This window comes from Fundulus heteroclitus, chromosome 20 (assembly GCF_011125445.2).
Source record: "Fundulus heteroclitus isolate FHET01 chromosome 20, MU-UCD_Fhet_4.1, whole genome shotgun sequence".
Taxonomy (NCBI): Eukaryota; Metazoa; Chordata; class Actinopteri; order Cyprinodontiformes; family Fundulidae; genus Fundulus; species Fundulus heteroclitus.
The window spans coordinates 41,420,190-41,433,216 of NC_046380.1; the positions used below are offsets into that span (position 1 = coordinate 41,420,190).

The window sequence follows — 13,027 nt, forward strand, 5'->3', positions numbered from 1 at the left end:
GCGACGAGGTGCAACTTTCCATTTGAAACAACACTTTTCTAAAACACGTCACAAAATACCCATTTATTCTCTGTATGCAATACAGGAACAAAGTTCAAATAAATTATTAGAAATAAATTACAAATTAAAATCTGCAAAGTGTTGTGCTCCCCCTAGTCCCTTAAGTCCGAGACCCCTAAATAGAATGGCAAACCAAGTCTAGGTCATTTGGTGGTGCTGGACTGCACCAAATATGGGCGTTTGTTAGGGAAGATTAGTGAAGAGAAGTGTGAAGGGGATGGAACTGTACATCACTATGAACATATTATCCCCACAGTGAAACGTAGCAGTGGCGGCTTAATGGTGTGTTTTTTTTTCCCTTCAGCAGGTACAAGGAAACTAGTCAGTTGATAGAAAGATGGATGGAGCTAAAACTCTGGGGGGAAAAAAAATCTCTCAGATGACAAAAGAGTGATATTTGGAGACTGTGCTAAAAGTATTTTTGGGCATTTTCTAAAGACTTCCCTATGAACATGGTGGCACTCATAGAAAAGTCTAAACCTATACAAAGAAATGCAAAAAAGGCCCCAAAATGTGAGAACTTTGCCATGTCTGTATGGGGCGATGTAACGCAGTCTTTGAAAAACACCAAAGCAAACAGGGAAGCGTGGAGCACGTGCCAAATGTTTGCCGTTACGGTGCAAAAAAAAAAAAAAAAAAAAAAAAAAAAAAAAAAAAAAAAAAAAAAAAAAAGTGGTGGACATCAAGATTACATAATACATGAACCATAGCCGCACACTGTGATGTACAACTTCTGTAGGTAAACCTGCTCATTTAGAGTTTAAACTCATACAATGATAATGTGTGCATTGTGACTGGTTATTCACATGAGGACATCCACTTGGTAAGCTTATTTTTTCCTTTGGAAATATTTGAGATATGAATGTGTTCATTAAAAGAGTTAAACTAAAATGTAGGAGCCGAGGCGGCTGCCTCTGCACCCCTTTCTACAGTCCAGCCTGGCTGCAGGCCACTCCACTCTTCTGATTGTTATTTGCAAAAGATTTCCATGCCATAATTTTCCTTCCTCTTTACAATCAGATGCCAAGTTGTGTTGGTCCTTCACATAAGATCCCCACAAAATACGAAGTTTGTGGCTGTAACACGACAAATTGTTTACAAGTTCAAACGGGAATGAAAACTTTTGCAAGGCAAGATAACATGTTTAGACATCCTTAGTTAAAAGATTATTAAGAGGAGCTGAATTGTCAAAAAGAATATTTTAAAATTAGAACATCTTTGGTGTGTTTTTTTTTGTATGTTTAGATTCTATCTGCAGTAAAAAATTATTTACAGAGATGATGACAAAAAAACAAAAGTATTTGATAAAAAAAAACAACTAATAAGTTAAATGGTTCAGACAGAACAAGTACTCATAATGCACTGGCCTGAAATTACTTGTTGGGTCAAAAGTTTACAGGAAGGGCGTCACACTCAGTGTGAAGAGCAGCCTGATGTAAGGTGAGATATGCTCTGCAAGAAACTGCCCCCCCCGCCCACACACACACACACACACACACACACACACACACACACACACATACATGTCTTTAATACATTGTGTGGACGCCGTCCTCATAGTTCATTGTGTGGACCACTACTTCCACTGCATATAGAACAGTGCAAAACACATTGCCACCACTAGAAAAAAATGTAGATTCAGAATGTGACCTTAGATAACCAAAAGCTCAAAATAAAATAAATCTTTTTCTTGTGGACTTGTGTGGACCAGTTGTTGTTGCCGGGTAGATTTGGATGTGTTTTTTCTCACCAAAAGCCAAGCTTTATTTCATCAAAAAAGCCATTCTAAGCTTCTAATAATTAATTATTTTTTTCCTTAACCCCCGGCATCATATCTTCTCACATATACTGTCCTTTATAGATATAGTAGTGCCAATTTAACTACATTATACAGGCTTTGTGAACTAAGATAAACATTTTAAATACTAAAGAACACAATGTGGAGACCGAATGCAAACTATTTTATTTGTTTATGGAACAAAAATACATATTTTTGCTGCTGTCCAAACACTAGGCAAAGGACCATTGCCAAATATGCACTGCTTACAACTTCTTTTGTAGTTTTAACCAAACAATGTAAGATTGACCATATCTAATGTAGAATGTTTTTTCGGCTTTTGAACAGTAATAGTATTGTAAACTTGTTTTTTATGTCTTTCCAAGTTTGGCTTCTCAGTGCAGGCTCAACTTTAAGTGCTTCAAGACATGGTTCTTTACCAGGAACTCTCTAAGGTTACATATTGGCAAAGCTGTTGCCATACTGCTGCCTTTTCGGCCTTACTCCAAAGCCGTCGATGAGATGTAGGTTCAATAGCTGGTCTATTCACATCCTGATCTTTGCCTGCAACACAAATAAAGAATATACTTCAAACCATTTTAGCATTTTTTGCATTGTAGGTAATATTTACATTACATCAATGTATTAACAAAGGTTTGTCATCTAAATTCTTAACCATTATACCAAACCTCAATCTCGACACAATGATTTTATCAGTTTAAACATTAAGGTAGCAATAGATTAATTTACAGCCAAAATGACCATTTTACCATACATTGGTGTGAAAACGTGATCGCATTCTACCTGATCTCTTATTTGTTTGCATGTTTGTCATACATTAAATTACATTATTAGTTAAATTACATTTCAGTGTACCTAACATGGCAAGTTAATACAACCAATCAACGACAATAGTCAAACTGACCAATAATATCTCACACAAACTCCTTCCACACAACAAGAACCTCCCACTTAGGCATACCAGAGACCCCAACTCTCCAGAAAAGGTTCATATGCAAGTTTAATTGCATATGAACCGCAGCAGTCTGCCGAGCTGAGTGGAGCCATGTACTGCTGGAACCATGAATGGAAAATGGGTAATAGGTTGTTCTAAACTTGGGCTTCTGGGGGCAAAATGCCCAGTTCTTCTCACTCTGCTGTCTTTAAGCACATAACAAAATTTTTAGTGCATAGAGAGACAAAAACTGGGCCCTTGAGCATCATTATATTTTTATGTCCAACTGCTTGTGATATATCAAATTCATGAAATTTCTATCATAAGTTTTTTTAAAGGACCAGTCCAGTCAACAAGGGAAAATCAGTGGATCATTAACTATACCTTAAACTAATACGCCCATGGTGATTAAATGAATTTAGCGTTAATCAATAAGAAAATAAAAGCATAAATTGTCGTCTTGATCACTGTGGAGGGGGGGCGGCCATTATTGCCCATATTTGGGGAAAAATGTCCACCTGACATCACATCCTGTGATGTCTCTGTGCGGTGAGGCACTGCGCTTTACAAGCTAATTCAATAGTAACTGTTGTACTAGGGCTGAACGATATAGAAAAAAAGTTTATCGATAAAAAATGGATATTGATCGATATCGATAATTATTGAAAATATTTAATATCATATTTTATGTGCAGCTCTGCCTGGATATTTTATGATATTGCTAAATGATTTCATTTTAATAAATAACACAGACACAGAATTTCAATTAAATCTTTTTTAACCAACTTTAACCATAACGGATATTTTTTAAGAAAAATAACTTACGAGACCTGAGTTATGTTATTAAATACTGACAAAGAATAAACTAAAGTGACCAGTAAAATTACCAAAATAAATACACCAATACCATTTTATCACAAAGAAGGGAGCTCAGTTTAGCTGCTATACCTGCTTTGTTTTGGAAGAAGCTCTGTAAGATTTCTCCGAAGATGACGCGGAGCGGGGTGGGGCTAAAACAGCTCGCGCTGCTGCGGGTGTGAGCAGCTTACGTAATGAAACAAGTTGTTTGCGTTACCAGACTTTGTTTTTACCGGTTCCTTGCAAGTTTTACAAATCACTGTGGATTATTTCTGTCAGACTAGTGAACTAGTAAAACCCCGTTTTGGGACAATTTCCTCTGCCGCTACTTGGAAAAAAAAGCATTTGATATTTTGCCACTGGACTGTCAGTATATCAGAAGGAACATATCTCTGAAGTCTCACTGATATCACAAAAAAAATAAATTAGAACACCAGCTAAAGGCTGATGACTCCAATTCAGTTCTCATATGACTGGACTTATTAAAAAAACTCATTTCGGTTTCATACTTTAATATTACAAAAAGGGAAATCAAATTAAAAAAATGCATTAAGGATTATCAAAACAAAGAATCCAATAGTTTAAATAAAAAAGCTTACCAGTTTTTCCTGCCTGCTTAGACTGCTTTGATGGTTCTCCTTGGTTCTCACTTGGAGATCTTAGGGTCACTGCATCAAGTTCTAGAACAAAAGAACATGCCTGTCACCTTAACACCCCTATGTTTAAAAGACATTAAAGAAATAAACCTGTGTAGCAAAAGTGTTCTGTAGGAATTTACAAAACTTTGAAATTGTGTGAAATGAGAGAGGAGCATTAGTTAGAACTTGTATATGTCCATAATATAAAAGTTCTAACTAATGCTCCTTTCTCATTTCACACGTCCCACTTTTAAAAACCTGTTGCAACAGTGTCCAGAGATTAAAGCAATGATCAATGTCTGAAAAGTGCATCATGTTTCATTTCAGGTAGAGAAATTTGGTGATCGCAAAAACTACTACTTTGAAAAAAAGAAAAAAAAAAATCACAAATCACAGTTCACGTTAGGTTTTACTGAGGACACCAGAGTAAAACCTACAATTACACTGAACACTCTCAAGAGCCCCTGCTGCTTTTTTTTTTTTTGGGGGGGGGGGGGTTGTTTTGTACCTTGGGCACAGAGCTTGTTTACTGAGGCATCTACCACCCAAATAAGTATCTGGCAACACCAATGACCAAATTGAGTCACAAAGAATTCATTGGATGGTACTTTACAGCCCTGGAAAGAAAGTGTATGTTGCCTACAGTTAAGCACAGTTGTGGTAGTGTCATGTTTTGGGCTGTATGGGTGCTGCTGGCTGTAGAGAACCAAAGTTATTTGAGGGAACATGCACTGTGACATTTCTGAAGTAGAGGATGATTTCCTCACTGTGGAAACTGAACTGCAGAGCAGTATTCAAACATAACTACGCTTTACACACTCACAAGATGACCACTGCCTTGCTAGAAGAGACTGAGGGTAACGGGATGTCATCACAGAAGAGTGAAAAAGGATTCCAGTGGAAACATGTGAAGCTCTAATGAAATCCATGCAAAGGCATTGGTAGAAAAATAATAGTCACACTAAATATTGACACTTTGGGAACAGTTTGGACATTTTCACTTAAGGGTGTGCTCAGAGATGGTTGCCAGCATTTTAGACAATAATGGCTGTGTTCAGAGGTATCATAAGAGGTAGGTGAGAGTATGTCAAAAATGCAAAATGTTGCAAGCTGTGACAAACAGCACAGAGAAAAGAGTTAAGCAAGAATAAAATTTTGTTTGGCAGCACTAATGTAAAGTTCTATGTTCTATAGTTCATATACTCTTTAGTGCGGTTTACCATAAGGAGGCCATCTTTGGTCCCTTGTTATTTTTAATATATGTTAAAGACCTCCCTAATGTTTCAGATAAACTTTCTAAAATCTTATTTGCAGACGATACAAGTGTGTATTACTCCCATAAAAATCCTGAAATTTTAATAAAGGTAGTTAATGAAGAACTTGACAAGTTATCCTATTGGTTCAAGTCCAACAAATTTTCACTTAACATAAAAAAACAAGTTATATATTTTTTGGTTATAAGTTTGATACGTTTAAACCTCCAATTGAAAATTCAAATTGATAATATTTCTATTAATGTTAGATCTGCTCATTTCCTTGGTGTTATTCTAGATGATTCTTTATCCTGGAAACCCCACATTAGTGCCATAAGTACAAAACTAGCCAAAGTGGTTGGTATACTAGGAAAAATCTGTCACCTGATTAACAAAAAAGTTGCAATTATGTTATATTATTCAATGTTATATCCATATATCAATTACTGTAATGTTGGTTGGGCTAGTACCCACCCAACTAAACTGGAATCTGTTTTTTCGACTTCAGAAGCGAGCTTTAAGGCTAATATTTTGTGTAAATCGTAGACACCCCTCACAACCACTGTTTGCTCAGGCAAGTATTTTTAGTGTTTATCAAGTGAATCAACTTCAAATAGCTTTATTCGTTTATAGGTCTATAAAAAGTTACTTCCTCAGCACTTTTGTAATTTTTTACTTTTAATAATGAATTTCACCAGTATCCAACTCGTAGTAGCTGTCTTATCAGGCCTCCTTACTCTTGAACAACTCAAACACAGTTATTATACAGAGGATCAATGATATGGAACAGTCTTCCCACATCACTGACAGATCTTTCTAAAGAAGAATTTAAACGGAGAGGAAAGTTGCTGCTACTTAGTTGTCTGAATTTTCCATATAGATTTGTGGTCTAAATTAAATGTTTAACTGTTTTATATATTGAAATGTTGTTGTTTGTTGTTGTTTTTTTTCTCTTTTCTTCTTGAAATATATTTGTTATTATGGAGACTGCCACTCATTAAGCCCCTTGAGGGTTTTTTGGCAGTTGTCCATCACATTTTCTTCTCTTTTAGTGAAACAGGATTCTGTTTGTTATATTTTGTTGTGAAAATAAATAAAAAAAATAATAATAACAATATAGAAAAAGTAAACATACCCTTTCCTTCCCTCATCCTTCCTTTGTTTTGCTGATCATTATCTGCAGAGAAAACCATTGCATAAATATAAAAACAGAAATAAACTCTTTCATATAAATATCATATTTATATCATATCATATATTTTTAATATAAATAAAACAAATTTTTGCAGCAGCTTTCAAAAGCCAAAATGTACAAAGTCTATGGTTGAGTAAATGTTGATTATGTTTAACAAAACATGCACAGCACTTAAGGTTATTCACAGCAGGTATTAAAAAATACATTTACACCCTTAAAACCAATATAGTATATACATGTTTGTAGCACTTCAAGCTGCCAAAGCTGTAAATGAAGCCTCAACTCCCGGTGCACTCAGCACAGTTAGCATCTGATTAGCCTAACTCAGAAAGCAAGTGGAGCTCTACACAAATTCAACATAGCACACCACTACAGTATTTTAAGCTTTTCTACTGCATTGTTTTTATTGCAGAGTAGTAATTAGAACAACAGACACTGCAGGGCTGTGGGTGTAAAAATCACATCATATGAACTGCTTTACAAAGCAACCCTCCCTGTCTTATTAGCAGAAAGCAACAACAGGTTTGATATGTAAATAAAAAAAATCATACCTTCTATGATGTTTCCCAAGATTTCGGAAAATGCTGTTATCTCCGATTACAAGACTTGTTTCTTGACCTGGCTCCTGTTTCTGCATGCTCCTGCTGCAAGTGACTTTTGATACATTTCTTGAGATGCGTTTAAGACCTGTACGAATGTTTAGTCCTATTGGCAAATGTGCTTGTTGGAAGAAAATTTATTTAAAAAAAAAACAACAACTAGTTTTACTAACATATTATCTTGTTGAACTAGAATTTTAGATATGTTTTTTTACATGATGCAGAATCATTTGAAGACATTGCATAGATCCATTTTGTATTAGTTTAACAGATTCCCATTTCCCATGAATTCAACTAGGCTTGTTGAAAGGTCAGCAGTGCAGGTGTTCAACTGAAGGCTCCCCTCCCCCTCCCTTACACTTTTCTGTGGTCTGCTAAAATCTAAATCGAAATGGAAGACATTATAAGTCACAGTAACTTGATTTTAAAGATGTAATAACTACACATAGTTTATTTCTTTGGGTATGTAACTTTTAGGAGTGACTTGTTAAATAATATTGTGTGTAAACATTGATATAAATGCATGCACATCATATTACATGTGTAAGATTACTTAATTGAAATAAAATACAGATGCAAAAAATTGGTTGTAAAAAAAGAAGAAAAACATCTGATAATCTTAATCCAAAGAGAGTTTGTTTTAGCTCATCTCTTGGACCTCAGCCTCCGCTACATTTCAGTGTGATTTCCCCCACTACACAAAAATAATTAAGTCCATTCAGAACTAAGACATTTTAAACTTTGTATTTTATTTCTGCCTGTTCTTAAAATAAATGTTTTATCTGGTTTTAGGCATCTACTAGGTAATAATATATTCCTAACATTGCTGCACAACATTATTGTACTTTAAGTGAGCAATGGATATACATATTAGGTTTATTAGGGGAACTACTCCTCAAGAACAGCTAATAGGCTCCAAAGATAATCAACCCAGACTCAAATACATCCTACAGCCTGCAAAATCATCCATCTTCAAAGCTGCTGTGCTTCATTGAGATACAAGAAATGGTACTGTGTTTAACCTTGCTGCTTGGGCTATGAAAGTCCGATTGGGACATACTTGGTGTTGTTGCGAAGAGCCTGATCAGACAGTTAAAATGAAACCACCAGTATCTCCTTAACCAGTTGCTTAGTGCGAAAACCTAACCCTAAATGGCCGATTCAGGCTTCTGAGGCCTTCTGTTAAGGCATAAGCTGGAAACCTTGGGGCACCTGCAGTACTGTGAAAGGGGGATGGGCGACCAGCATGATGAGCTCCAGATAGACCACAGCGACATGCAGAGGAGGTTGAATAAGGGTTCCCTCAATATCAGAGTGAGACTGCCTTTGGGCCTCTGACCCCATTAGGAAATGGCGGACACCGGAGCAATGACCCACCCAGGCTCCACTGTGACACCAACCTGTGTGGAATGACACTACACTACTTTTTAGTTAAATGTTGAGTTTTGCAGCCAGATTCTGTGAGTCTACGTGGCTGAAGGAGGCCAATCTAATTGCTGACCTTTCGTGACCTTTGGGGTTTTTCCTCCTTTTTGAGGTAGTTCCCACCAAAGGATTTTGACCCAACTCATGGAGTGGCATCTCCAGTAGTTGTTGAACATAACCCCATTAGCGGCTAACGGTTAGCATGTTGCCAGCCAGAAGTAGCTGTAGAAAGTTCCTTGAGAGCTGGTATTTTACATGCCTGTAGGGGCTTTGCCGGGGAAGCTGCATACCGATTTTGGCCTTGCTCAGACATGGTGTCTTTGAATTATGAGGTGTCAAAGGTTCAATTATTTGCCCTTTCTTGCCTCTGTCATGCCCAGCTAAAACGACCCAGAGATACCAAAGCCACAGAATCCACTTAGAAGGTTGATTTTCAGAAATGTTGTTGTGGGTGAGAGACTATGACAAACTCAGCCAAGTCTGTCAACCCTTACAGATCCAAGTAGGGTTAAAGGAGCACCAGAAGATATATTGCTGCAAAAAAGACACCTACGAAAATTCTACTTAACGTAGACTTACCAAAACTGTCACACATGATTTAGGTTGCAAGAGGAAGGCACTCTATGAATATGGGGTCTCTATCTGCTCCATGGGCTGGGGGAGAGCTGGTTAAAAGTTAACTGAAAACACACTCCAAGGAGAACAGGTCCAAAAAGGGAGAGTGCTTGGAGGGCCGTCTCAGAGTTGGAGCATTCTTTTGAGCCAAACTTAACACTGTTGGAAAGAATCCAATAAGGCGATCGAAAAAAGACCACCAATGTTCTGAAAGGCCACTCCTACCTTCCACCATAAGCCTTAATTGGTCCCAAAGGTTTTTTTCTTTAGGGCACTGCAATAACTTTGAATTGAGTTGTGAAGAAAAATCCACCATTTTGCAAACAGTTGTTTTTCCTTCCATTTGCACATAGGTTAGTTTGTTGCACTCATGCATGGCACCTTTGAAAGGGGAACACCTGACAAGAAAACTGACCCATGCATGAACTTTTAACTCCACCCTACAGCTCGCAAAATGGTCAGTGTTCAGTGCTGCTGTGCTTTATTGACATACAAGAAATGGTAGTGTGTTTGATCTTGCTGCTTGGGCTATGAAAGTCCGATTGGGACATACTTGGTGTTGTTGCGAAGGGCCTGATCAGACAGTTAAATGAGACCACCAGTATCTCCTTAACCAGTAGCTAAGTGCCAAAACCCAACCCTGAATTGCCAATTCAGGCTTCTAAGGCCTTCTATTAAGGCATATACTGGAAAATTTGGGGCGCCTGCAAGTACTGTTAAAGTGGGATAAAAAAAACTTAAAAAAGTTCTGTTATCCACCAAAAGGTCAAAATCATCCTTTTTTGGATGGGCAACCAGCCTGATGAGCTCCAGATAGACCACAGCGACATGCAGAGGAGGTGAATAAGGGTTCCCCTCAATGTCAGAGTGAGACTGCCTTTGGGCCTCTGACCCCATTAGGACATGGCGGACACCAGAACAATGACCCCACCCAGGCTCCACTTTGACACCAACCTGTTGTGGAATGACACTACACCACTTTTTAGTTAAATGTTGAGTTTTGCAGCCAGATTCTGTGAGTCTACGTGGCTGAAGGAGGCCAATCTAATTGCTGACCTTTCGTGACCTTTGGGGTTTTCCTCCTTTTTGAGGCCGTTCCCAGCAGAGGAGTTCGACCCAACTCATGGAGTAGCATCTCCAGGAGTTGTTGAACATAACCCCATTAGCGGCTAAGGGCTAGCATGTTGCCAGCCAGAAGTAGCTGTAGGAAGTTCCTTGTGAGCTGGTATTTTACATGTCTGTAGGGGGCTTTGCAGGGGAAGCTGCATACCGATTTTGGCCTTGCTCAGACATGGTGTCTCTGAATTATGAGGTTGTCAAAGGTTCAATTATTTGCCCTTTCTTGCCTCTGTCATGCCCAGCTAAAACGACCCAGAGATACCAAAGCCACAGAATCCACTTAGTCTCTCACCCACAACAACATTTCTGAAAATCAGCCTTCTATGACAAACTCAACCAATTCTGTCAACCCTTACAGATCCAAATAGGGTTAAAGGAGCACCAGAAGATATATTGCTGCAAAAAAGACACCTACGAAAATTCCACTTAACGTTAGACTTACCAAAACTGTCACACATGATTTAGGTTGCAAGAGGAAGGCACTCTATGAATATGGGGTCGCTATCAGCTCCATGGGCTGGGAGAGAGCTGTTTAAAAGTTAACTGAAAACACACTCTAAGTAGAACAGGTCCAAAAAGGGAGTGTGTTTGTAGGGCCCTCTCAGAGTTGGAGCATTATTTTGAGCCAAGCTTAACACTGTTGGAAAGAATCCAATAAGACGATCGAAAAAGACCACCAATGTCCTGAAAGGCCACCCCATACCTTCCACCATAAGCCTTTATTGGTCCCAAAGGTCGTTTTTCTTTAGGGCACTGCAATAACTTTGAATGGAGTTGTGAAGAAAAATCCACCATTTTGCAAAACAGTTGTTTTTCCTTCCATCTGCACATAGGTTAGTTTGTTGCACTCATGCATGGCACCTTTGAAAGGGGAACACCTGACAAGAAAACTGACCCATGCATGAACTTTTAACTCCACCCTACAGCTCGCAAAATGGTCAATGTTCAGTGCTGCTGTACTTCATTGACGATACAAGAAATGGTAGTGTGTTTGATCTTGCTGCTTGGGCTATGAAAGTCCGATTGGGACATACTTGGTGTTGTTGCGAAGGGCCTGATCAGACAGTTAAAATGAGACCACCAGTATCTCCGTAACCAGTTGCTAAGTGCCAAAACCCAACCCTAAATGGCCGATTCAGGCTTCTGAGGCCTTCTGTTAAGGCATAAGCTGGAAACCTTGGGGCACCTGCAGTACTGTGAAAGGGGGGATGGGTGACCAGCCTGATGGGCTCCAGATAGACCACAGGGACATGCAGAGGAGGTTGAATAAGGGTTCCCTCAATATCAGATTGAGACTGCCTTTGGGCCTCTGACCCCATTAAGACGAGGCAGACGCCCAAGCAATGATCCCACCCAGGCTCCACTGTGACACCAACCTGTGTGGAATGACACTACACCACTTTTTAGTTAAATGTTGAGTTTTGCAGCCAGATTCTGTGAGTCTACGTGGCTGAAGGAGGCCAATCTAATTACTGACCTTTCGTGACCTTTGGGGTTTTCCTCCTTTTTGAGGCAGTTCCCAGCAGAGGATTTTGACCCAACTCATGGAGTGGCATCTCCAGGAGTTGTTGAACATAACCCCATTAGCGGCTAACGGCTAGCATGTTGCCAGCCAGAAGTAGCTGTAGGAAGTTCCTTGTGAGCTGGTATTTTACATGCCTGTAGGGGCTTTGCAGGGGAAGCTGCATACCGATTTTGGCCTAGCTCAGACATGGTGTCTTTGAATTATGAGGTGTCAAAGGTTCAATTATTTGCCCTTTCTTGCCTCTGTCATACCCAGCTAAACGACCCAGAGATACCAAAGCCACAGAATCCACTTAGTCTCTCACCCACAACAACATTTCTAAAAATCAGCCCTCTATGACAAACTCAACCAATTCTGTCGACCCTTGCAGATCCAAATAGGGTTAAAGGAGCACCAGAAGATGTATTGCTGCTAAAAAGAGACACCTGCGAAAATTCTAGTTAACATAGACTTACCAAAACTTTCAAACGTGATTAGGTTGCAAGAGGAAGGTGCTCTATGAATATGGGCTCTCTATCTGCTCCATGGGCTGGGAGAAGCTGTTTTAAAGGTTAACTGAAAACACACTCTAAGGGGAACAGGTCCAAAAAGGGAGTGTGTTTGGAGGGCCCTCTCAGCGTTGGAGCATTCTTTTGAGCCGAGCTTAACACTGTTGGAAAGAACCCAATACGACGATCGATAAAAGACCACCAATATCCTGAAAGGCCACTCCTACCTTCCACCATAAGCCTTGATTTGTCCCAAAGGGCGTTTTCTTTAGGGCACTGCAATAACTTTGAATGGATTTGTGAGGAAAAATCCACCATTTTGTAAAACAGTTGTATTTGCTTCCTTCTGCACATAGGTTAGTTTGTTGCACTCATGCATGGCACCTTTGAAAGGGGAACACCTGACAAGAAAACTGACCCATGCATGAACTTTTAACTCCACCCTACAGCTCGCAAAATGGTCAGTGTTCAGTGCTGCTGTGCTTCATTGACATACAAGAAAGGGTAGTGTGTTAGATCT

At 39.0% G+C, this 13,027-nt stretch overlaps 1 long non-coding RNA gene across 1 annotated transcript; it reads right to left on the reverse strand.

Annotated features, from left to right (window-relative positions):
- Positions 1-2,006: 2,006 nt before the first annotated feature.
- LOC118556661 lies at positions 2,007-7,451 on the reverse strand. Its single transcript, XR_004927276.1, has 4 exons — positions 7,288-7,451; positions 6,677-6,718; positions 4,250-4,330; positions 2,007-2,401 (listed from the first exon to the last, which is right to left on the reverse strand). It is a non-coding gene; the product is annotated as an uncharacterized LOC118556661 (long non-coding RNA).
- Between the last annotated feature and the right edge of the window lie 5,576 nt (positions 7,452-13,027).